Raw genomic sequence first — 26,465 nt, forward strand, 5'->3', positions numbered from 1 at the left:
CTCATGCACCTTTCCTTTTACAACAGGCGTTTTCTTGCCCTTGTTGTTCCTATAACTGATCGTGAGCTGATCTAGTACTAGATCCTCCGTGGAGCGGGCGTTAGTGGGGTCAAACCATGCTTTGGCCTGCTCCCTCACTACTGGCAAGCAACCTGCTACCAGGCACCGAAGCCAATGAGCTCTCTGTTCATTATCCAGCCCGGCCCGGGCCGGCCCACCCGGGCAGCTGCGCCGATACACTGGCCACAACCTGTCGGCGAAAACCCGTGGGGGTTCTCCCTCTAGCTGCACTGTCTTTTCTAAACGGAGGAACGGAGTTCCGTCCCCCTCTCCCATGATCTCCAGAATCTCATCCCGTAGCAACTCATAGTCCCTGTGCCCTCTCTTGCTCTCGTCAGGGAGACACTGGAGGAGCGAACTGTCCAGGGAGAACAGCAGCATTTTTGGCTGCTCAACCCCATCGCAGTCGTTGACTGCTGCGGTCTGCTCCACGTCCCTGAAATGCACGGAGGGATCTCCTGACTCAGAGAGTTTTGGGATGTGACTTATCATTTCTCTTAGCTGTCGGGCGCTATGGGGCATTACGATCTGACTCTCAAGGGGTCCGTCATCGCCATTTTCTGCATTTGGACCGAGCCTCCGGTGTCTCGTTGGACACATCGGCGCCGATCCTGACTCTACTATCTGGGGTTGCTGTACCTCAGAACTCTCTTCCTCTACCGTCTCCATCTCCTTTCCCGGAGTCCAAGGCTCATCATAAGCAGGAGGCGCAGAGGGTTCGGGAGTCTGTATCCCAACTGGCTCTTGTGGAATCGGTCTTTTGGATTCCTTGGCTAGCAATAGCTGACTCGCTGGTGGATTTATGAGACACACCAACCCGTTTGCCTTGGCTAGGGCCATTCTCAGGTCCTCCTGCTCCCTGCGGCAAGCGCTGTGGTCGGTGCTCTCAGATCTATCCTCCATGGCCATCTTATATGCTGCCCTGGCTCCCAGAAGTTTTTCCTCTTGGGCCTCTATCTGCTTGGCTAGACGGAAACACCTGTCTCTCATTCTACCTTCACTGGCCTTGGCTTCAATGACCTGACATTTTAAATATTCTACCCGGGTTTCGTGGCAGCGAGTTGTGGAGTGGCGTTCCTGATTCAGCGCGTTAAGCGCTTCAATCAGTTGCTGACCTCCCGCAACCTTCTCCTCTACGTCTTTAAGCAAACCGTTGATCTGGGCTGTCTGTGCTGCAACGACCTGGTCCAAAAGCTGGACTTGCTTTTTGTAGCACATCAGCCAGACCGCCTTCCCTACAGACTTCTTATGCTCTTTACCCGCTGCCCACTTGATGGCTGCGTCTAGCGGGCGCCTATCTCTCAACAGGTCAGATATCCATTGCTTTGTGAGGTTAACTTTTCCAAAAACATAATCGGCTATTCTTTCATCCATCACATCTCGTTTATTCAGACCTTGATCTAACACACCACTTTCCTGCTGCCAAGGTCCTGCCGCGGTCGCCATTTCTGTAGGGGGTTTCTCTTGCTCGTTCTGGTCTCCTGCCAGGTTTCGTGCAATAATTACCCTTGAGTGGTTCGACCCACTCCCCCTACGGTTCTAGACCTTGGACTTAGATGCAGAGAACAGTAGTGTAGAGAAAGAACTCAATAGACCAGGTTGAATAGCACAAAATGGATGCTATTATTTTTAAACAGTTTGAAGCATTACAAAATACATGTCATAGGCACAGATTAAAGTTACTACAATCATACACAAATTTATGAACTTAACCCTATGGAAATGGGGAACACACGGCACATCGTAAAAGGGGAAACACATTACAATTACCCTTAACTCCCTCCCCTATACCTAAACTAAGTTTTGACCTGGGGAACTTGGGATCATGCTCACCACTCTTGTAATCACGAAAAAGGGGGGTTCGCAGCCTTTTGGCACCGCTTTCCGTCGTCACGTGGATTTGGAAGCTTCTGGCGCAGTCGATATTCTCTCTCCCTCGAGGCGGTGGGGTAGACACAGCCTCGATGAGCGCTCGTCAAGGTTGAGATCCACTATCGTGGATTTGGGTTCATGGAGCAGACCTCAGCTGCAGGCTGCTGAAGAAGTGCATGCACATGGAAGAATCTTTCCGGCCTGGATCGCCGGTTCTCCAGAGGGTTTCTTCTCCGTCGGCCTGGGTCATCGATGATCTCCCGACCCCAGTACCCGGGCCACCCTCGTCGTCTTCTCGTAGTGGCCGAGCCTTGTTCGGCTGAACACCGACCACGTTGTCTTTTTACCGAAGTCGTCCGTCTTTAAAAAGACGAAAACGTCTTCATCGATTCCGCATCTACTGAAGTGGAAGAGGCGCCGATCCTGGCACCGTCCTTCCTTTGTTCGTCCCTTGTAGAAGAAGTTCTTGAAGGAAATGGAAGTCTGAAGTCATCCAAGAAGAAGCAGCCGTGAAGTCAAGTTCGAAGTTGTTGCCCTTTTTTATTTTTAGATGGACTTTCAATCCATAGTTATACTCTTTTGGGACAGTCTTATCTCCCGCCAAATCATAGTCCTGTCTTTGTATTAATTTTGGCGGGCAGAAATCTCTGCAGGGGCGCTTTGTCTTGTAACGGAGCCGGTGATAGCTTAAACTGGCCTTCCTTGCCGATAATGTCTTTTAATGTCTTTTACATTGTCATCGCGGCTCGGTTCGCATATTGATCAGTCTGGAGATTTTCCTTGATGGCCGCTAAACGGTTTTTCCTTTGTACAATAAATGGGTATAAGTGTTTTTGCATTGTCCGCCCATATCTTGATGGGCCCCATCCTGTACTTAGAATTCATTGAATATGTATGCTGTTTCTCTGAGTTTCGGTTCCCAGATATTGGCTTTCGCGGGCTTACTGTCTTCAATCCACAAGCCTGTCTGGCTTGCAGTAACAGAAATAAAATGGTTCAGAAACTGATCACGGGGCCTGGCGGCCATTTTGTATGCCCTTTTATCAAAGGTTATTCTGTGCAAGCTTACTTTGGTCAATAAACAGTCTTATTTTATCCAGTTTTCTTGCGTGATTTTTGCTGAAAATTTCGAATCTTACAGGCATCGCACAGCAATGAGTGGAAAAATCTTTCAGCAGGCACCAGGCTAGAGTGAGGAATAAAGTTTCACCTATCTGACCACCACTGCCTTTAATTATCACTCCCCAAGTGGCCAGCCGAGGTGATGCCTCAACGCCTCCTGATGCTGTCATTGTTGATGCCCAACAATACAGCAGGGGGCAGGACCCAATTTCACATCCACGGCAGCAACGGGGCGCTGCGCACCTGATAATGTCATGATCTCCGGGGTGCTTCAGACCGAGGTGGTAAGTGTGAGAGCCAGCACAAAACCACTATTGAAGTTCACGGGCGTCGCGGCTTTCACCGCATCTGGCTGGTAACCCCTTAGCGCTCCATTACCGCACCCCGCAGGCACTAATGGGAGGTGCTAACATGCTGACTTTTGCGGCCAGAGTGTTTAAAGGTAATAGCACATCAGCAAATAAGGTGAACCAGGGACTAATGGTAAAAAGTTAAAATTACAGGCTCTTTATCTGAATGCATGAAGCATTCATAACAAGATAGATGAAATATTGGCACAAATAGAGACATATATGTTTGATCTAATATCCATTACAGAGACATGGTTGCAAGATGACCAAGGCTATGTACTAAATATTCCAGGGTACTTGATGTTTCGAAAAGACAGGCAGAATGGAAAACATGGTGTATCTTGGGTGGGTAGCCCTGATAATAAAGGATGACATAAGGACAGTAGTGAGAAAGGATCATGGCTCAGAAGATCAGGAAATAGAATCAGTATGGGTGGAGATAAGAAATAACAAGGGGCAGAAAACACTGGTGGGAGTAATTTATAGGCCCCCAAACAGTAGCTATACCGTTGGACAGAGTATTAATCAACAAATAATAGGAGCTTGTAGCAAAGGTAATGAAATAATTGTGGGGGACTTTAATCTTCATATAGACTGGGCTTCTACAAGTATGTAAAAAGGAAGAGAGTAGCAAAAGTAAGCATTGGTCCATTAGAAACTGAGATGGGAGAAATTATAATGGGGTATAAGGAAATGGCAGAGACTTCAAACAAATACTTTGGCCTAGAAATTCAGTGGCCTGCGCCACCAGTTTGCATCCAAAGAGGGCACTCAGTGGCTTTAGCGCCACTGGCCACACCTACCGCGATATTTAGCGGGGTGCTAATGGTGGCGTTAGCCTGTAGCGCTGCGCCGCCACCGATGATGTCATTGGTGTGCGCAGCGCCCCGCTCCCGCCCCAATGACCATATTTGGTCGCGCCCGCCTCTTCAGCGCCGGCCGCAAATAGCGACCGGTACACAGGGGCCTACCTGTGGCGGTAGTGGCGCTAGTTATGGTGGAGGTGCGGCCGGCCGCTTTTTCGGCGGCCGCCTGCCAGCACCTCCATCCCCGGCCTCCTACACCCCCCCCCCGCGGCATTGCCGGCTGTTTCCCGAGAGCCCGGCACTTCTCCTTGGTGCCGGGCTCATTTGCCGGCACTCGCGAGCGGGGATCGCGCTGTTGCAGGCACCTCCCCCTTAACAGTGGGAGGAAGGCCTGCAGTACCGCAGCATGCCGTGCCGCAGCATGTGGCGCTGCGGCCCTTAGCGCGCCGATATTCAGTTTCAGCGCCCCGAGCGGGGCGCGGGAAGACTCGTTTAGCGGCCCGCTTCCATTTGGGGCGCAGAAACTGAATATCCGGGTGGCGCAAGTGGCTCCGCTCGCAGCAGTAATTCCGGCGCCCAGGCGAGCTTGGCACCCCAAATGGCGCCCAACTGAATTTTTAGCCCTTTGTATCTGTCTTCACAGTTGAAGACACAAAAAAGCATACCAATAATAGTGTTGAACCAAGGGGCTAAAGAGAGTGAGGAACTTAATCTAATTAAAATCAATAGAAAATAAGCACTTGGGAAACTAATGGGACTAAAAGCTAACATATCCTCTGGATCTAATGGTCTACATCCTAGGGTTCTAAAAGAGGTGGCCGCAGAGATAGTGGATGCATTGGTTGTAATCTTCCAAAATTCCCTAGATTCTAGAACAGTCCCAGCGGATTGGAAGATAGCAAATATAACCCCGCTATTCAATAAAGGAGGAAGAGAGGAAACAGGGAACTACAGGCCAATTAGCCTGACATCAGTTGTCGGGAAAATGCTGGAATCCATTATTAAGGAAGTGGTAACAGTGCATTTCAAAAATCATAGTATGATTAGACAGAGTCAATATGGTTTTATGAAAGGGAAATCATCTTTAACAAATTTATTAGAGTGTTTTGAGGATGTAACTTGGAGGATAGCTAAAGGGGAACCAATGGATGTAGTATTTTTGGATTTCCAAAAGGCATTCGATAAGGTGTCACATAAAAGGTTGCTCGGCAAGATAATGGCTCATGGGGTTGAGGCTAATATATTAGCGTGGATAGAAGATTGGTTAATGGACAGAAAACAGAGAGTAAGTTGGCAGGCTGTGTAAGATTCGCAAAATTTCTGCATTTCCCCGAAGGCTGTTATTAATAAACGGGACCCTGCATGGACATTTTAAATTAAAAAGGGTACCCAAGATGGTGTCCGTGCCTCGTGCCAGAAAGCCTGTGGGATTCCAAAATGGATTCTGCAACGCAGACTGCTTGGGAGAAATTGAAACTAAGGCTGCAGGCTTTCTGTGAAGAGAAACTTTGTATTTTGGAACCAGACAGGACTCTGAATTATGCATTAGACCGAATTGGACACAAAACCCAAATTCAGTTTAGGCCTATAGTTAAGGCCATCAAACAGACTGCATACATTATCGGAAACAGATTAATCGAGCCATCGAGGCCGGACAAGGCCAATCAAGGAACATTTAGGACAATACAAGTCAATTATCGGGCCGGTAGATGCGATTACCAGCCATCCAAAACCAGTTAATATGTATTGCTGCCATTAGTTTAAACTAGCCCACCAAGATTAAACAAAGAACTAACCTGATTTGGCGGGCAGATAAGGGTTTTCGACAAAGGTATAATTGAAGGTCCCAGGTAGCATTGAGTGGGTTGGTGAAGACGGAGAGTTGGTGAGTTGGTGTCCAAGATCGTCAGGTGTGTTCGTTGGTTGGTGTGCTGGTGCTGCTCCTCGGCCCCTCGCCCTCGTGGCTGTTGCTCTTTCCCCATCCCGCGCTTACCCCCTGGCCTTTGCCCGTGCCCTTTCCCACTCCATCTGGAACTGCCCCGGCACCGGGTCGGGCAGACACGGACAGATTCAGGCCAGGCGAGGCGGGATGAGATGAGGGGAGATGGGAAAACCAACGAGGGCAGACCGGCGGAAGAAGACCAAACGAGGGGAGGCTTCGGATCATCGGGCCTTCAGCCTTGGCCGACCTTTGAATAACTACACACCAACTCAATCTGGCGGCTGTCGATAAAGAACCATCCCTGCAAGGTAAAGTACCCAAACAGAGACTGTAACTTTGGGGTACGCGAACCTCGACAACGCCCTTGCAGCGCCTGGAAGCCACGTGACGACGACAAGCTCCAGAGAGCACCAAGAGCGAACCCCGAACCCAACCGCTGTTTTGTATCTAACAAACCCTTTTATTGGTGAGCATGAAGTTCTGACCTCTCATAGCTTAATCTAGTTAGGTATAGGGGGTGGGATAAGGATAAGGGGATTGTTAAGATAGTTGTTTTTCCTCGATGTGCCGTGTATTCCCCATTCCCTGTATAAGTATATAAGTGTTATTATGATTCTCTTGTAATATTTGCCTGTAGAAGTGTACACTAGCAATTCTTTTCCATGAGATTGTATTAAGTAAGTTTTTCCTCTTCAATAAAATCTTGGTTTTGTTTACATCCAACCACCTGTCTACTTGAGTCTTCTCTGTACCGTCGCCTTGTACCTACGTCCGGTGTCTAGAACCCAGGGGCGTGGGAGCGATTCGAACCGCTCACAAAACAGTCAGAGGCATAACTGACTGGGCGCACGTACGCGCCAAGGAACACCACCTGCACGCCACCCCCTACAGAAATGGCGACCGCGGCAGGACACCGGCAACAAGGTTGCGATGCAGTCGATAATGGTTCAGATAAGCGAACCGAGATGAAGGAAAGGATTTCTGATTATGTGTTTAGCAAGGTGAATATCACTAAGAAGTGGATCACCACCCTTTTAAGGGCTGGGCGTCTGATAGATGCAGCAGCTACGTGGACAGTGGGGAAGGAACACAAGAATTCCTTAGAGAAGGCAGTTTGGCTGATGTGCTTTAAAAAGCAGGTCCAGCTCTTGGACGGGCTCGTTGCAGCACAGGCAGTCAAAGTAAGGGAGTCAGCCCTGGAGATCCAGGATAAGGCTCTCGCAGGGGAAAAGTTATTAGTAGCTTTGCAGGCTTTGAACCAAGAGAAGGCCCAATTGGAATACCTACGGTGCCAAGTCACCGAGGCCCAGGGAAATGAGTTAAGGTTGCGGGAGAAAAACGCCCGCTTTGCAAGGCAGATCAGGGAACAGGAAGAGAGAGTGCAGGAGGTAAAAGCCACTTATAAGCTAGTGAATGAACAGGGGTTTGAGGAGGCAGACTACGGCCCCTGTAAAGAGAGGATAGAAAATCTGAGCCGGGCCCTCTGGAGGGCAAAAGGCATGGTATGCCTCATAAGCCCAAAGGCAGGCCAGGCAGATTTTATGGGAAATGAGGGGAGGACAGTCCCAACATCACTGGTGGTGCCTAGGGATGACCCGGTTGAGAGGGAGGAGACCTCACGGCCAATACCCGTCGCGCCAAGTTTCAGTGAAGTTTGGCAGCAAGGGGGGGTGGGACCGATGGTGGAACCCGAAGTGGAGCCAGAGGTGGAGGTGGAGGTAGAGCAACCCCCGCCAGAGAGGCAGGAGCTGGGACCGATGTGCCCAGCGCAGCATCAGAGTTTCGGCCCACCCGCCAATGGCGACATTGAGGGACCCCTCCAAATCCAGTTCGTATTACCCTTTGACACCCAACAGCTCAGGGTTATGGTCAACCATATCCCGAAGCTTTCCGCAAGGGGAGACCCCTCGATCCACTTCAGGGAAGTAGAGCAGACTACCAGCGTCAACAACTGTGATGACGCTGAGATGGCCAAAATGCTGCTATTCTCCCTGGAGAGTAATCTCCTCCAATCTCTCTCTGGCGAGAGTAAAAGGGGGCAGAGCGAGTATGAGGAGCTTAGAGATGCAGTTCTAGAGGTCATGGGGATGGATGAGGGAAGTCCCTTCTCCCGCGTGGAGAAGACGATCCAGCTTTCTGGAGAGACCCCGCAGGCTTTTGCGGACCGGCTGTGGCCAGTGTACCGGAAAGCTTGCCCGGGGGTGCCAGGCCGGGCGTCCCTGAACGGGAATTCCCTGGCGCATTGGCTCCGTTGCCTGGTGGCGAACAGCTTGCCACATGTCCGGGCCAAGGCAGAAGCCTGGTTCGACCCCAAAGATCCTCAGACCACAGTGCTTACGGTAATTAGGCAGCTAACCCTAGCCTACAAAAACGGCAGGGCGACCAATGCACACCCACCCAAGGGGAAGGTGCATGAGATAAAACCAGGAATGCAGAATAGAAAGGAATGGCATCAGGAAGGGAGTAAGCCTCCCAACACAAAGACCAATTGTTACGGGTGTGGGAAGGATGGTCACTGGCGGAAGTTGTGTAAGAACCCTTGGAAGGATAACAAGGGAAAACATCCAACAGCCCCAGCCCAAAAAGCGGGGGTAGGGACCCCTTCCGCAGAGGTCGAGTCACTTTTGGTTGCCATGAGGTCCTTACTGACTGGCCAGGGGAGAGTAACAGCCGCCACCGGTTCTCTCACCCCATCAACCCACAACCGTGACTAGAGCCAGCACAGCCTGTTTATCTGTGTTCGCTCCGATATGATGAGTGGAGGAGACCCCTTTTGGAGATGGAGGTGGAAAAGGTGACAGGGACCTCCCTGTTGGACACGGGGGCATCGCGCACCTGATCTACTCAGCTAATCCCACCACCTCACCTCTCTCCAGCGGGGTCCCATACAATCTATCGGGGTTCATGGGTAGGGAACAGGTTGGCTCGGTCTCCATCCCGCTCGCCATTCGGATAGGACCGCTCCGCTCCAAGTGGACGTGTGTCCTGATGAAATGGGACATGGAGGATGGGAGAGGGGTCCTTGGGGCCGATTTTATCGTAGGTCACGGGATCCTGGTGGATTTGAGGAATCACTGCCTTTGGGGGGCAGGAAAAGTAAAGAACGGTGAGATCATAGTTATCCCAGGTAAGGAAGGGAAGGGGACCCTCTGCACCATGAAGCCCAAAGAGAATTATAACCACGGCTCATGGTCAGTGTTACATAGTTATGTTGGGACTACATTGTACAAGTGTACTAACACCCAAATCAAGGTAGCAGCACTACGGTGCTGGGAAAGTAGTAGCAGGCGCCACACTGTGGCACTTGGTGGTATCACTCCGCACCATGAGGCAGCAGCCATTACTTAGCAAATAAAACAGTAGTTTATTTTACAAGCTACAGAGTCCAGAGTCGTCTTTACAAAGCAGTACGAGCGCTAGAAGACATAACATGGTGGCAGCGGTATAAGTGAGTACAACTTACGCATATAAAAATGATATCAGATTGAAGAAAGAAACTTAAAAGTAAACTCTGCAGCGTTTTAACCGCAAATTGTACGGACAGCTAAAATGGCGGCGTCCAATGCACTGACCGCGAATATGCTCCCCATCATGAACTGGGAAGCCGACGATATCGTGGATGCTTTCCGGAAATTTAAGCAAAAATGCGAACTTACATTTAAACGTTTTCTGAAAGGCTCCTCCGATGAGGAAAAAGTCAGCTACATTCTACTGTGGGCGGGAGAAAAAGGCTTAGATCTCTATAACAGCTGGAGTTTATCCGAAGAGGATAAAATGAACCCTACGGAGATTTATGAAAAGTTCAGTAACCATCTCGAGCCTAAATCAAACCACCGCATACACAGGTATAAATTCCAAAGCTTAAGGCAGGAACCTGGTGAAACGGCTGACAATTTCCTGACGAGATTAAAAAACGAAGCCAGCAAATGCAAGTTTACGGAACTAGAAGAAAGGCTGGTAGATCAATTAATATGGGGCTCGGCACATACAGAAGTGCAAAAAGAACTAATAGGAAAAGAAAAGCTCGGAATATCAGAAGCCATAGATACAGCGAGGGCTCACGAAGCCACAAAACAACAGATGAAAACGCTGAATAATCATACGGCTGAAGTGCGGACAACTCCCGAACTGGATCACAGAGTAGATGCAGTGCGCGAAAAGCACAGCACACAAAAACAAGTATATGACAGTGGGAAGAATATGTGTAGAAGCTGCGGAATACAACACGAATACACAGACAGAAGAAAATGCCCAGCGTACGGAACAAGCTGCAACACGTGTGGTAAAGCAAACCACTGGCAAAAGATGTGCAGAGCTAAAAGAGAGGGGCTACACACCAAAAGCAGAGGCGGACAACAGAACCAACAAAAGAAAAACAAAATCCATACCATGGGTGAGCAAGACGACGAAGACTGTGGGTACGACAAATCTCTGAACATCGAAACCATAAAGGTTCTCTTACATGAAAAGTCCAGAGCGGAAAGCACCCCAAAGAAAGAATGGCACACTATCATCCAGATTAAAAAGAGGAAAGAAGGACAGCCCACAACCGTCAATCTAAAAGTAAAGTTGGACACAGGAGCTCAGAGCAACATCCTTCCACTGAGACTATACCGGATGATCTTCCCCGAAAACTTGGATGAAGATAGATACCCGAAAAGAGGGTGTTTAAAAGCAAACAATGTCACGCTGACAGCGTATGGGGGGAGCGAGATCAGACAACTCGGAACAACCTATATAAAAGGAACACACAAAGGCAGAAGCATCAACTACATGTTCTATGTGACCGACTCCGAGGGATCGGCGATCCTGGGTTTAAACAGCTGCGAGAAGCTGGGGTTAATCTCGGTAAACCACGAACTAACAAAAACATCAGTGAAAGTCGACAGCAACACCCCACTGGAAAATTGTCCACAAATCATGGACACGAAACATTTGATGGACATGTATCCAGAGTGTTTTGACGACACTGTAGGATGCTTCGGGGAGTTCAAGTACCATATAACAATAGATCCAGAGGTAAAACCCGTCATCCACGCTCCAAGAAAAATACCCATCGAGCTAAAAGAAAAATTATACACCGAGCTAAAAGAAATGGAAGAGAAAGAAATAATCGCAAAGGTCACTGAACACACAGACTGGGTAAACTCGATTGTGGTACGGGAAAAGCCGAACGGGCGGCTCAGAATCTGTCTGGACCCCAAAGACTTAAACCAGGCAATAAAGCGGGACCACTACCCCACACCAACATTAGAAGAAATCACACCAGCACTGGCATTGTTGAGTCTGTGTTTTCAATTGCAGTTATACTGAATAACAGGACACAGACTACAGAAGTAAGTAAACAGGTCTTTAGTGATTGAGGGTCAGGGCTGAACTGGGATACACTTTGCTCTGCAGGGTTTATATACCGGTGTGGTCACCACCGGTACTACAATGTACAGGAGCCATCAAAAAGTAGTCCATCACCTTAAGGTATCCTCTTAAGGTGGTACAGGTTACATACACTACAATTCCTCCCCTTTTAGCTTAACAGTGTACACCCCAAATTAAACATTACATGGATAACATATATACAATTTACACACAAAACTGTTCAAAGATTCAGTCTCTGAGGAGGCCTCCTGATCCGGCCTGGATAACGCCTTTCAGGGGTCTCTGGTTCTCGTTGCTGGGGTGACTCATCCACTTGATCTCCTATAGATTGAACATCATCAGGCACGTTCGAGTCTGAGGTACATGCTACAGGCTCAATAAGTTCTTCAACTGGTGTCTCTGCCGTAGACATGGGGTCGACCCTTGTTCTCGATTCCACAAGTTGGTCAGCATGACGTCGTATTACGTTCTCTCCAACGTCTACCGTGTACATCAAGGGTCCTTGTCGTGCACGAATTGTTCCAGGTTGCCATTTATCATCCCTATAGTCCCTGGCCAACACTGGTTGTCCTATTTCGAAACTACGAGTGGCCTTGTTATTTACATGCTGGAATTGCTTCTTTTCGACTTCTCTTCGCACATTGGGTTTTAACAAATCCAACCGGGACTGCAACCTTCTGCTATAGAACATTATGGCAGGGCTTTGATTTGTCACTGAATGCGTGGCGTTTCGATACGCCATCAGGAAATTGTCCACCTTGTGTTGTAGTGGAATATGGTCTTCACTCATGGCCTTTATCGCCTTTTTGAACGTTTGTACAAATCTCTTGGCCAACCCATTTGTAGCCGGATGATATGCGGCAGATGTATAGTGTTTCACCCCATTCTTTTTCATGAATTTCTGGAATTCTTCTGACACGAACTGTGGTCCGTTGTCTGAACATATTTGCTCCGGCAACCCATTCCTTGCAAATATGGTTCTTAGAACTGCGATCGTCTTCTCAGAGGTAGTGGTCGACATCTTAATCACTTCTGGCCATTTAGAATGTGCGTCTACTGCTATCAAAAACATGGAATCCATGAATGGACCTGCAAAGTCGATATGCACATGTTGCCATGGGGCTGAAGGCCATTCCCACGGATGCAGCGGTGCAATTGGAGGTACATTTTGAACTTTTTGGCACCCTGAGCAGCTTTTAGTCAGATCCTCTATTTGTTTGTCGATACCTGGCCACCACACATAAGCCCTAGCAAGGCTTTTCATCTTGACTCCCCCCAGATGACCTTCGTGCAATTCTTTCAGAACTCTCTCTCTTAATTTCAGAGGAATAATCACCCTTGTTCCATACATCAATGTTCCTTGACATACGGACAGCTGTTCTCGTCTGGCTGAGAATGCTGGTAACAGCGGTTCGCCATGTGCTGCCCATCCCTTCACTGTCAAGTCGTAGACCCGAGACAGTGTCGGGTCATTTCGGGTCTCTCTCTCAATACCCGCATTGGTGACTGGTAAGCATTCGATGATGGTCGAGTGAAATATCTCGACAGGGTCAACTGCCGGTGCCTCTTCCACTGTAGGTAGTGGCAGGCGCGACAGCCCATCAGCATTACCATGTTGTTTTGTACCTTTGAATTCAATATCATATTGATGTGCCCCTAGGAAAAGGGACCATCTCTGAAGCCTCTGCGCCATCATTACCGGAACACCCTTCTTAGGGTTGAAAATGGAAACCAACGGCTGGTGATCTGTCAGCAGCGTAAACTTTTGGCCTTGCAGGTAATGGTTAAATTTCTTAACTCCCCACACGAGGCTGAGAGCCTCCCTATCTATCTGAGCATAGTTGCACTCAGCGGAGGTCAATGATCTGGATGCGAAAGGGACTGGCCTTTCCGAGCCATCTGGAAACTTATGTGAGAGCAGTGCCCCGATACCATATGGAGAAGCATCACAAGCTAAGCGAATAGGCAGCGTTGGGTTAAAGTGAGCCAACACTTCTTTAGAGGTGATCAGTGCTTTGCTCTTTTGAAAAGCCCACTTACAATCATCGTTCCACTTCCATGGTATTCCCATTTGCAAAAGAGTGTTTAGCGGGTGTAACACCGTGGATAAATTTGGAAGAAACTTATGGTAATAGTTAACCAACCCGAGGAACGACCTCTCCGGTGCAGGAGCTTTTACAACAGCTTCGATCTTGTCAGGTGACTTATGGAGCCCCTCCCGGTCAATGACGTGGTCGCAGTATGAGATTCGCTTTTGAAAGAACTCGCATTTCTGGCGATTAACTCTGAGCCCATATTCTTTCAATCTGATGAGCACCTGCTCCAAATTCGTGAGGTGATCATTATCGTTATCTCCAGTAATCAGGATTTCATCCAGGTAGCATTGTGTGCCTGGAATTCCCTGCAATACCTGCTCCATGGCCCTTTGCCAAATCGCTGGAGCCGATGCCACTCCAAAAACCAGTCTATTATACCGATATAAGCCCTTATGCGTGTTGATCGTGAGATACTGATGTGACGCTTCATCAACTTCCATCTGTAGGTGCGCCTGCGCCAGGTCTATCTTAGTGAAGTTTTTCCCGCCAGACAGCGAAGCGAAGATATCTTCAATCCGTGGAAGCGGATATTGCACTGTGTGAAGAACTGGATTAACAGTGATCTTGAAATCGCCACAGATGCGAACCTTCCCAGGTTCCCCCGGCTTGTTGCTCAACGAAGGCTTCATGACAGGAACAATGGGTGTAGCCCATTCACTCCAGTCCACCTTGGACAGTACCCCTGAACGTTCTAGCCCTTCCAGCTCTGCTTCCACAGCAGGTCGTATCGTCTGGCTTTGAAAAATTTTGGGTTTGCATGTTCTTCAACCTTGATGGTTGCCTTAATTCCTTTCAGTGTTCCAAGTCCCTGTTGGAACACCTCCTTAGCATCGTCTAAGATTTTGGACAGTCGTTTAGGTTTGACGTCGCCCTCCTTACAGGCATCTACAGTCAGTGCTTGTATGGAATGCCAGTCCACATTTATTCTCCGGATCCATTCCCGGCCCAGTAGTGGCGGACCTCCATCAGGTAACACATACAAGTCCATTTTCTGACTTTCTTTACCATTGCAGACCACGTTTACTTTTATCTTTCCTTTGGGGTATACCATTTGCCCCGTGTATGTTTTCAATACAATCTCCGTATCCCTCAGGGGAATGTGCGAGAATAACCTTTTGTAATCTTGCTTATTCATGACCGTTAATGCCGACCCAGTGTCCAATTCCATCTTCACTTGGACTCCTGCTATCCGAAGCGTGACCCAGATAGTTTGGTGGTCTGCTGTGTTACCCACATTATATATTTTCAGACAACCCAGTTGCTTACTGCAGGAGTCTGAATCGTCTTCTGTTCATCCAAACTGTTCTCTGTCACCTTGTGTACTTTTTTGTACTTCTCCTGCGGTGACTTTTTGCTGCTGGTCTTCTTTCCTGACCAGCATACTCTCGCTATGTGACCAAGTTTGCCACATTGCCTGCATTCTTTATCTTTGAGCCAGCACTGGTTCTGGTCATGCGTTGTCCTTCCACAACGATAGCACTTTACTGTGCCCAATGCCATTTCATTGGTGCTGAATTCCAATGGCCTTTGCTGTATCTCTGCAGCGCCTCGTGCTGCTGCCTCGTGGGATGCTGCAATGCTGAAAGCTTTGTCCAGCGTAACGTCCTTTTCCTCTTGCAGTCGCTTCTGGGTTCCTTCCCTTAGGAGCCCGCACACAAACTTATCTCTCAGTGCGTCTGCTAGTCCTGTTCCGAACTGGCAGTACTTTGGTAACTTGCGCAGTTCTGTTCGGAATTCAGCGTTGCTTTCTTCTTTAAGTTGAATTCTTTTGTAGAATTTAAATCATTCCGCTATCAGCAGCGGCGTGGGGTTTAAATGCTCCTGCAGGATAGTAACAATATCCGCGAAACTCTTCCCTACCGGTTTGTCTGGTGTTACAAGGTTCCTTAATAACCCGTACGTCTTCGCACCCATTGAGTTTAATAGGGTTAGTGCTTTCTTATCATCCGGTACCTCATTCGTTGTACAGTAAACTTCAATGCGTTCCACATAAGTGGCCCAATCTTCCACATCGTTATCAAAAGCAGTGATGTTACCCATTTTTGGCATCCTTGCTGAGTTTCTCCTTCCCCTTTGGATATTATTATTATTAATATTATTATTATTTTTTTTCAAAATGGCGGCTTTTCCCGCGCTTGGTGGCTTTTCCCACGCTTGTCTTCTTCCCCCGCCGACTCAAAATGGCGATTCCCGCGCTGTTGCCGTCCACGCCTCCCAGCGGTCCATTATTTTCCCCAGCGTTGCTGCTCTTGTTCCCCCGCCGCTCCCGCGGTCCTTGTGGCCATAAACGCTTTTCTGGCTGCTGCGCGTCTCTGCCCGATTGCAGTCCGGCCCCTGACATTGGCTGCGGTCGTGTTCTCTGCCCTTTTCGTCGTTTTCCCTCCCCTTCTCCCACTGACAACTCGGCCGACTTTCCCCCCCGTGCCGCTCGATCGGGCTTACCCGCCGGTAGCGTAGAAGGGATGCTCACTGATGCTTGTCTTCGTGGTCAGCAAACCAACCCGGGTTTCCGATGGCCTCCCGTGCGATGCAGGATGTTGAGGGCGGATGCCCTTTTTCGACGTCCGTGCCTGAGGACGAAGCTTCATTTGATGCAAAACTGCCGCAAGGTAAGATCAGACTCGTCACCACTGTTGAGTCTGTGTTTTCAATTGCAGTTATACATGGTGGATGCATTGGTGGTAATTTTCCAAAACTCCCTGGATTCAGGAAAGGCCCCAGCAGATTGGAAAACTGCTAATGTAACGCCCTTATTTAAAAAGGGAGGTCGACAAAAGGCTGGAAACTATAGACCAGTTAGCCTAACATCTGTGGTTGGTAAAATGTTGGTGTCCATTATTAAGGAAGCAGTAACAGGACATTTGGATAAGCATAATTTAATCGGACAGAGTCAGCATGGTTTTATGAAGGGGAAGTCATGTTTGACAAATTTGCTCAAATTCTTTGAGGATGTAACAAACAGGGTGGATAAAGGGGAACCAGTGGATGTGGCTTATTTGGACTTCCAAAAGGCATTTGACAAGGTGCCACACAAAAGATTACTGCACAAGATAAAAAATCACGGGATTGGGGGTAATATACTGGCATGGGTGGAAGATTGGCTATCTAACAGAAAACAGAGAGTTGGGATAAATGGTTCATTCTCGGGTTGGCAATCTGTAACTAGTGGTGTTCCGCAGGGGTCAGTGCTGGGACCCCAACTCTTTACAATCTATATCAACGATTTGGAGTAGGGGACCAAGTGCAACATATCCAAGTTTGCCGACGTTACAAAGATGGGAGGGAAAGCAGTGAGTGAGGAGGACATAAAAAACCTGCAAAAGGACATAGACAGGCTAAGTGAGTGGGCAGAAATTTGGCAGATGGAATATAATGTTGGAAAGTGTGAGGTTATGCACTTTGGCAGAAAAAATCAAAGAGCAAGTTATTATCTAAATGGAGAGAAACTGCAAAGTGCTACAGTACAAAGGGATCTGGGGGTCCTGGTGCATGAAACACAGAAAGTTCGTATGCAGGTACAGCAGGTGATAAGGAAGGCCAATGGAATCTTGGCTTTTATTGCAAGGGGGATGGAGTATAAAAGCAGGGAAGTCTTGCTTCAGTTATACAGGGTACTGGTGAGGCCACAACCTGGAATATTGCATACAGTTTTGGTTTCCATATTTAAGAAAAGATACACTTGATCTCGAGGCAGTTCAGAGAAGTTTCACTCGGTTGATTCCGGAGATGAGGAGGTTGACTTATGAGGAAAGGTTGAGTAGGTTGGGCCTCTACTCATTGGAATTCAGAAGAATGAGAGGTGATCTTATCGAAACATATAAAATTGTGAGGGGGCTTGATCGGTTGGTTGTGGGGAGGAGGTTTCCACTGATGGGTGAGAATAGAACTAGGGGGCATAATCTTAGAATAAGGGGCTGCCATTTCAAAACTGAGATGAGGAGAAACTTCTTCACTCAGAGGGTAGTAAATCTATGGAATTTGCTACCTCAGAGAGCTGTGGAAGCTACGACATTAAATAAATTTAAAATGGAGATAGACAGTTTCCTAGCTGATAAGGGAATTAGGGGTTACGGGGAGAGGGCAGGGAAGTGGACGTGAGTCTAGGTTCGGATCAGCCATGATCCTATTGAATGGTGGAGCAGGCCCGAGGGGCCGTATGGCCTACTCCTGCTCCTACTTCTTATGTTCTTATTTTCTTATGTTCAAAGACAGAGGTCGTCAGCCAGCAGCCACGGGCTGCGGGGGACCAACAGTGCAAGACGGTGCAGTCACGCCGGGGGTAGCGGCGAGCCGCAGTCCAACCAAGGATTAGCCTGGCCGCCCAGAGACGGGCAGCGGATGTATATAGTTTTGGTTTAAGTTTAAGTTTCAAGTAAAGTGTGGTTATTTAGCTTAAGCTTGGGTGTTTATAATTTAAGTTAAATAAGGTGATGGGTAGTTTTATGTAAGTAGTCTGTTAAGAGTGTATCTTTGGGTCGAGGTCGTGGGACCCGACCATGCCACACCAAGCCAGAGAATCTCTTTGGGACCTGGCTGCATCTTTTTACATCTTTTTGCAGAAAGGCTTTCGGGATGGAATGGATCGTTATCCTATTCGCCCTGATCGGGATGAGTGCGGAGAGGAGGGGCGACGTCCAGGACTCCCACATCTACGGGTGTTCGGGAGACACGGCGCCCCTGGCAATCGACGGGAGCAGTGAACGGGATGCGGAGGAAACCGTCGTCTACTTCCACGAAGGAAGGTGGCCAGGATGGCTGGGGTCCAATTCATCTCAGTACTCCAGCCAAACCGGATTCATGTACGGGGAGACCTCCCTCCTGTGCCCCAGGGTACGGGTCGTTACCACGAGGGTCAGCGTCACCGTTGGAAAGCGTATATGTTTGACGTGTAAAGGACACATTCCACTGGATAGATGGTGGTGGCTCAGGAAGTTGAGCAAGGACATGAGTAACCCCGAAGTCGAATGGGAATGGTTGAGAAACAACACCCATCGGACAATTACCGGGATTCATGGAGGACTAAGCGTGTGTTGGGACAAGTGGTGGGAACCGGATCAAGGGATTTACATCTGTCTGTGGGGGTCAGAGACGATCTGCCCCGTAGACATATCCATCGTTTTCCACCGGCAGTGGCACGACACCGGGGAGGGGATGAAGTGGGATACCAGCCTGAAGGTGTGCACAGTCCCATACTCTCCGATCCCGGTCAACGCCACTGAGCTGGTAACCCGGCCCCGTAAGCCCCTGCCCACGGCGCAGGCGGTGAGGTTATCCAGGGAAGATTGCCCCACCGCCACCAAGGGACCAGGGAATGGGTTGGTATTAGTCCCCACCAATCAGATGCTGTACCAGGGGGTACACTACGCAGTAGCCTCCGTGATTTTAAACCTCACGGAGGTACATTTACCGAACTCTACACCACACACCGAGAATATTTGGGTAACACAGGGAGGCAAAGGAGGGGTTTATGGAATGATGTTTTTACTGCGTTTAATACTGGGTCCTCTGTCATCAATAGCTTGGATATCATTGAGCTGCAGACCCAGATAAACGGTTTAAAAACACAGTTAAAAAGGATCTTGCTGGATGAGAACAAGGTAGTGGGCTCGGAGCTGCATGAGGACCAGGCCATGATGGTCCATTTAAAAGAGATCATAGCCGAGTTGGAAAAGCACACAAAGACGGTAAATGCTCTCATAAGGGAGGATAGAAATGCTTCTGACCAGGCTGCGCAGAATGAGGTGTGCGTGTTATATGGGACGTGGTTACTGGGCGAGGGTCGCAGTAATCTGGAGGATTTAAAGCAAGGTTTGGTCCCCTCCTGGATTAGCAACAAACACCTCGCAGCCCTCCACCCTTTTGAGAATGCATTGAGCCCGTGCCAACTCCGGCTAGCCTCCGAAGCCTATCCAGTCCCCGTGGATTGTGGGCGGTCCAACCACACAATCATGGGAGTAGTAGATAGGATGCCGGTCATGGGTAGGACGGCCCGACCTGCACCGGTATACAGGGTGGCGAACATTGGAGTCATTCAAGGGGGTGCACACATTCGTTTCACAGCGGTCCTGCCTTACATCATTAAGTGGGAGCACGCTATGACAGGTACTGACCTCTCAGGGTGCCGGAGCCGGGGAGCACACATAATCCTGTGTCCCCAGCACTTGAATGCCTTTTCAAAACTGCAGTGTGGGTTCAGAGCTGCTGACGCGAAGCCTATAAATTGTACCATGGAGGCAATGGCACAAGGCCATGTTCCCCCGCAGGTAGCATATATAGGGGGTGGGACATATTGTGTCACCACCGGCGCATCCCACTACCAGCATGGACAGCATAGCTGGTGTCCGGTTAGTGACAGCAGTTTCTGTTTTAAACCCAAGGCAGAAGTTCAAGTGGCCCAGGAGCGAATTGTCCCAATGCCTGAACCCTCCACTGTTCACCTCACTGTGAAGGAGATTTTTACGGATTTGCAAAAGTACGTAGCGCACTTTGGCTATGAAATTCCCCCTCTCCCTGAACATCTCACCAAAATACTCAAAGCCGTTATTGTTTCGCAGAAACATTTTTTACACTTGAACAGAAAACAGTAGAGATAGGGACGAAGATATTGGATATTGTGACTCCCCCCTGGTGGAACCTCTTCAATAATATAGAGGACCCTTCGTGGGTTAGACTGGCTTCTCACATTCTCGTGGTTTGTCAGTTAGGGATGGTGTTGTATTTAGTTTGTGTTCAGTGTAAGGGAAAAGGTCGGTGGTCAGAATTCCGAAACCAGAGAATTTGGAAAGACATTGGCCTAGAAATACAGTATAGCCACTTTTGGGGCAGTAAAGTCGGGCGGCCGCTAAAGTTTGCGCCCGGCGCAAAGTGGAGGCCACTTCGTCGATATTGAGTAGCTTTGGCCAAGGAGTTTGCTTGAGCGCTAAAACTGGCGATGCACGGCTATCTTTAGGCGCTAAGCCGACGGTGCAGACTGATACCGCCGAGGCCGGGCGCAGCGCAGGTGCGGTCATGTCTTGATTGACAGCAGACACCCTGGCGCCGGCCAGCTCTTAAAGGGGGAAGGGTCGACTTGGTCTGCTGCCACGCCCTGGATACTGCAGCCCTCCAGCTAGGCCTAAACACTGCTGCTGGAGAGAAATAGCGCCAGGAAGGATGCAGAGGGCCTGTGAGCGAGCGCAGCGCTTCTCTGCCCATGATTTAAAGGTGCTGGTTAGGGCTTTGGAGAGGAGACGCCATATCTTGTTCCCGGACAGTGGCAAGAAGCCTGCCACCAGGGTGTACAGGAGAGCCTGGAGGGGTATCGCCCAGAGGGTCACAGCCACCTGCGATGTCCCCAGGACTGGTGTCCAATGCCGGAAAAAGTTTAACGACCTCACTCGGATTGTCAGGGTGAGTACCCTTTCCAGTGTCCTCCTCATCCTTGCATGTGCACCTCACATTATGGGCAAAGGGACCTCAAAGCCCTAATGGCCAGCCCTCATCCAGCAGCTATGGCACTGGCATGAACATCAATTGCACTTTCTGCACTTTACACACTGGCCAAGCTATTCCACCATGGGAGGCAGTGCATACAGCAACAGGGCACCACACTGGCCAAGCTATTCGACCATGGGAGGCAGTGCATACAGCAACAGGGCACCACACTGGCCAAGCTATTCGACCATGGGAGGCAGTGCACACAACAACAGGGCACCACACTGTACTTAGAGGCCGTCCTTTCTCTTGCAGGCCAAGCTGGCCCAGAATCTGAGGAGCCGGACTGTCACCGGGGGAGGCCGTCCCCAGTTCCAGCAGCTCAGTGACCTGGAGGAGCGCGTGGGTCGACTCATGGGTGGCCGGCTGATTGGCCCCGTTGCATGTGGAGATGCCGACCCTGTGCTGGGCCCCAATGGTAAGGACATGACATTTTGGACCTCTCTCGTTCCCCTTGCGCTTCAGATCTACATCCTTTGCCACTGTCCGACCAATGCGCTGAATGCCACCACTCATGCCTCCCTCGCTGATGCCCTGTCCTCACTCTAAAGCCACTCTTGTGCCTTCCTGCTTTCAGCTGGTGAGGAGGAGGTCCCTGAAGCTGCCAGTGACAGTCCCTCGGAAGAGGAGGACGAGGAGGAGCAAGAGGAAGGCGGCCCATCGGGGGAACCCTCATCCGCGCCAGGGGATGGCAATGGAGGGGACACGTCTTCCCTGGAGGAGAAGCAGGGGGAAGTGTTGCAGGGGGGTGTAGCTCCTGTGCCCAGTGGCGTCGAGCCACGCAGGAAGGGTCGGGCAACTCGGCTGCCTTCTCCCCAGAGGGGGGAAGTGTTGCAGGGGAGTGTAGCTCCTGTGCCCAGTGGCGTCCAGCCACGCGGGAAGGGTCGGGCAGCTCGGCTGCCTTCTCCCCAGAGGGGGGAAGTGTCGCAGGGGAGTGTAGTTGCTGGGCCCAGTGGCGTCCAGCCACGCGGGAAGGGTCGGGCAGCTTGGCTGCCTTCTCCCCAGAGGGGGGAAGTTTTGCAGGGGAGTGTAGTTGCTGGGCCCAGTGGCGTCCAGCCACGCGGGAAGGGTCGGGCAGCTCGGCGGCCTTCTCCCCAGAGGGAGAGTCCGGCCTCCAGTCCGGAGACGGTCCTCGCCCAGGAGGTGCGCCTCCTCGATCAAATGTCCGTGGACTCGGATCGCCGGCACACTGAGTTCATGGGGGTTATGGCACGGTTGCCTGAGGCCATCGAGTCCCTGGCTCATAGTGTGTCCGATTTCGGGGCCTCACAGGCCAGGGGTTTCGAACAACTCGGGGCAGCACAGGCCAGGCGTCTCGAACAATTCGGGGCAGCACAGGACGCGAGTCGGGCCGAATTGAGGGCAGCAGAGGACGCGAGTCGGGCCGAATTCAGGGCAGCACAGGACGCGAGTCGGGACGACTTCAGGGCAGCACAGGCAGCGAGTGGCCAGTTGATCAGTGGTGCCGTGCAGTCACTGGCTGGTCTGATGCGGGCACAGACCAGGGCAGTATGGGCACTCACTGCTGTCACACTCACTGTGTCAGGCAGGCATCGCCAGGGCACCTGCTGCGCTGCAGCAGCACAGCGGTCTGGCCTTCACCAGATTGCTGCGCTTGCTGCAGTGCCAGCCCGGCCGAGTGCCAGTGTCTCAGGCGAGCAGCGAGCGCCTGGCATCAGCCAGCTTGCCCCCATTGCTGCAGCCGCCACTGCCACTCCCCCAGCGAAGCTGCCACGAGCTGCTGGAGAGACTGATGCTGCCCAGCCACAGCTGCAGCAGTCAGCAGCCGGCCCCTCGAGGGCCAGAGCTCGTCTAGGCCGACCCCCAAGGGCATCTGCCGTCACGCAATGTGCCCTTCAGGAGCCTTCCCCCAGCCTTGCAGCACCCACAGGGCCCAGGTTGAGGCGGAGCAGCAGGTCGGCCAGGGGCCAGAAAAGGCTGGACAAGGACTTGCCCTCTCGGCACACAAAGTAGAGTGTGTCGCCAAATGTTTTTTTATATGGGGGTGGTTGTGTTGTCTATGGGGGGGGTTGTTTTGGTAAGGCCGAGGATGAAGGCCATTTGGATGGAAAAGTTTTGTTATTCCTCCCCAGGTTGTGGGAGTGAGTCATGTGTTTGACTGTTTTTTGGGGGTGTTGTCTGTTTTTGGGTTTCATGTGGGAAGGGCCCTGAGTTTGTTCAATAAAGCTTTTTCTTTATTCAGCTTGTCCATGTGTGTTTTTGAAGTGGTTGTTGCGTTAACCGGCTGAGGGCTTGCGGAGCGGCTGCATTCATGTCCCTTCATTGCCACAAGCCATTCCCTGACAGGGGGCCTAGAAGTGTCGTTCAATAAGCCGCCGACGGACGGCCCTTAGACCTTGTGGCTCCCTCCTGGGCTGGTACTCTTCCTCCTCCTCCTCCTCCTCCTCATGGCCCTCCTGCTCCTCCTCCTGAGGTGGTGGTCCAACGTGAGGTGGCAGTGCCTGAGTCCTGCGGATAGCCAGGTTGTGCAGCATGCAGCAAACGACAACGAACTGGGAGACTCTATCCGGCGAATACTGCAGAGATCCGCCGGAGCGATCCAGGCAGCGGAACCATTGCTTGAGGACGCCAATCGTTTGCTCTATGATGTTCCTTGTGGCTTGATGGCTTTCGTTGTATGCCTCCTCAGCAGGGGTCCTGGGCGCGCGGAGCAGGGTCATGAGCCATGTACACAAAGGATAGCCTTTGTCCCCGATAAGCCATCCTCTTGGGGGAGGCTGTGCCTGGAACATGTCAGCCACAGTAGTCTGGCGCAGGATAAATGCATCGTGGCTGCTGCCTGGAAAGCGGGCATTGACAGCTAGGATGCGCTGCCTATTGTCACACACCAGCTGTACATTGAGGGAATGGTAGCCCTTCCGGTTGCGGTAATCCTCGGCATTGTCGATAGGTGCCCGCAAAGCCACATGCGTGCAGTGAATGGCGCCCTGCACCATGGGGAAGTCGGCGATCCTCGCAAATCCGACTGCACGCTGCTCCTGCCTCTCTAGGGTCATGGGGAAGGAGATGAATTGGTGTCTCCTTGTGAAAAGGGCATCGGTGACCTGCCGGATGCAGCGATGCACGGCGAACTGGGATATGTTAGCTATGTCCCCAGCAGCAGCTTAGAAGGAGCCGCTTGCATAAAAGTTCAGAGCCACCGTGACCTTCACTTCCACCGACAGAGACGTCCTGCACATCAGCTGTGGACGCAGATCTCTGTGAAGCAGCTGGCAGATCTCTGCAACCACCTCCCTTCTGAAGCGCAGCCTCTTAACACACTGCGCGGCAGTCATGGTGAGATAGGACACCTGCTGGCGGTGTTCCCTGAGTGGGTAAGGCCTACGTTGCCAACGCCTGATGCCCCCTCTGCGTCTAGGCATGGCTGCCCCTCTCACACAGCGTCTGCGAGCCCTTCACACATAATGCTGGAACTGAGGGTTGGAACCCCATGCAGCCCCCATAATATACTTGCAAACAATGAAATCACAATGAGGCAAATTTCCAAGCTCTGGCCAGAAGCCAAAAATACCTCTCCTATGTTGCGCCAAATCAGTAAGGTCTCTTCCTTGGTCTCTGTCCAGAAATCCGTTGCACAAAAGTCATTGCAGCAAAATGGCTGGCCTTTATAGTTCAGTGTAAGTGCCCTTTAATTAGCGCTCCCCGAGGCCCGCAGGGCCTCTGCTGCGTTCCACTTCACAGTTCTTAGCACCGCCACGCCCACATTGGGCGGGCGCAACTGAAGTTCCGGTTTGGGGTGCACAAAGGGCGTTGCACGACGAAATGACGTCATAAGCTGCGCGCGCAGCTGAGCGCGCGCAAACACTTTGCGCCGGCGCTAAATGTCTACTGAAGTTGGGCATAGGCGCAGATCGCCCTGCGCCCGGCCGCTAAGTTCCTAGCGCTCGAGATCTACTCCTCCTAAGGCGCTAACGGCTGGCGCACGCAACTGAATTTCTAGGCCATTATGTATTTTGTGTTTGTTATTTTTAATTAAAGGTTTTTCTTTTGTTGTTTTCTTTTGCGATGCGGTTTAATAAAGATATGTGTACCAAGTGGTGAAGGGGTGTTGGACCCCCTCCATGTTTGGATGAGTGTGTAAAGTCTGTAATTTTACTCTCTGTATGCTGATGTACACTACATTTTTGCGGAATGGGAAGTGCATGTGTCATGGATATATTAGATAGGTAATTACAGGGGAAGGTTGAATATGGAGGGTCAGAAAATTTGTGCTCATTTTAAATGTATGATACTTCAAGCAAGTTTTAGTATCACAGGGGGGAATGTAAGATTCGCAAAATTTCTGCATTTCCCCAAAGGCTGTTATTAATAAACGGAACCCTGCGTGGACATTTTAAATTAAAAAGGGTACCCAAGATGGCGTCCGTGCCTCGTGGCAGAAAGCCTGTGGGATTCCAAAATGGATTCTGCAACGCAGACAGCTTGGGAGAAATCAAAACTAAGTCTGCAGGCTTTCTGTGAAGAGAAACTTTGTATTTTGGAACCAGACAGGACTCTGAATTATGCATTAGACCGAATTGGAGACAAAACCCAAATTCAGTTTAGGCCTATAGTTAAGGCCATCAAACAGTTTGCATACATTCTCGGAAACAGATTAACCGAGCCATTGAGGCTGGACAAGGCCAATCAAGGAACTTTTAGGACAATACAAGTCAATTATCGGGCCGGTAGATGCGATTATCGGCCATCCAAAACCAGTTAACATGTATTGCTGCCATTAGTTTAAACTAGCCCGCCAAGATTAAACAAAGAACTAACCTGATTTGGCAGACAGATAAGGGTTTTCGATGAAGATATAATTGAAGGCCCCGGGTAGCATTGAGTGGGTTTGTGAAGACGGAGAGTTGGTGAGTTGGTGTCCAAGATCATCAGGTGCGTTCGTTGGTTGGTGTGCTGGTGCTGCTCCTCGGCCCCTCACCCTCGTGGCTGTCGCTCTTTCCCCGTCCCGCGCTTACCCCCTGACCTTTGCCCGTGCCCTTTCCCACTCCATCTGGAATTGCCCCAGCACCGGGTCGGGTGGACACGGACAAATTCAGGCCAGGCCAGGCGGGACGAGACGAGGGGAGAAGGGAAAACCACCGAGGGGCAGACCGGCGGAAAAAGACCAATCGAGGGGAGGCTTCGGAACATCGGGCCTTCACCTGACCTTCGAATAACTGCACACCAACTCAATCTGGTGGCTGTCAATGAAGAACCATCCCTGCAAGGTAAAGTACCCACACAGAGACTGTAACTTTGGGGTACGTGAACCTGGACAACGCCCTTGCAGCGCCTGGAAGCCACGTGACGACGACAAGCTCCAGAGAGCACCAAGAGCGAACCCCGAACCCAACCGCTGTTTTGAATC

Source organism: Somniosus microcephalus, chromosome 7 (genome assembly GCF_052327205.1).
Source record: "Somniosus microcephalus isolate GS21.2 chromosome 7, FLI_Smic_1.0, whole genome shotgun sequence".
Taxonomy (NCBI): Eukaryota; Metazoa; Chordata; class Chondrichthyes; order Squaliformes; family Somniosidae; genus Somniosus; species Somniosus microcephalus.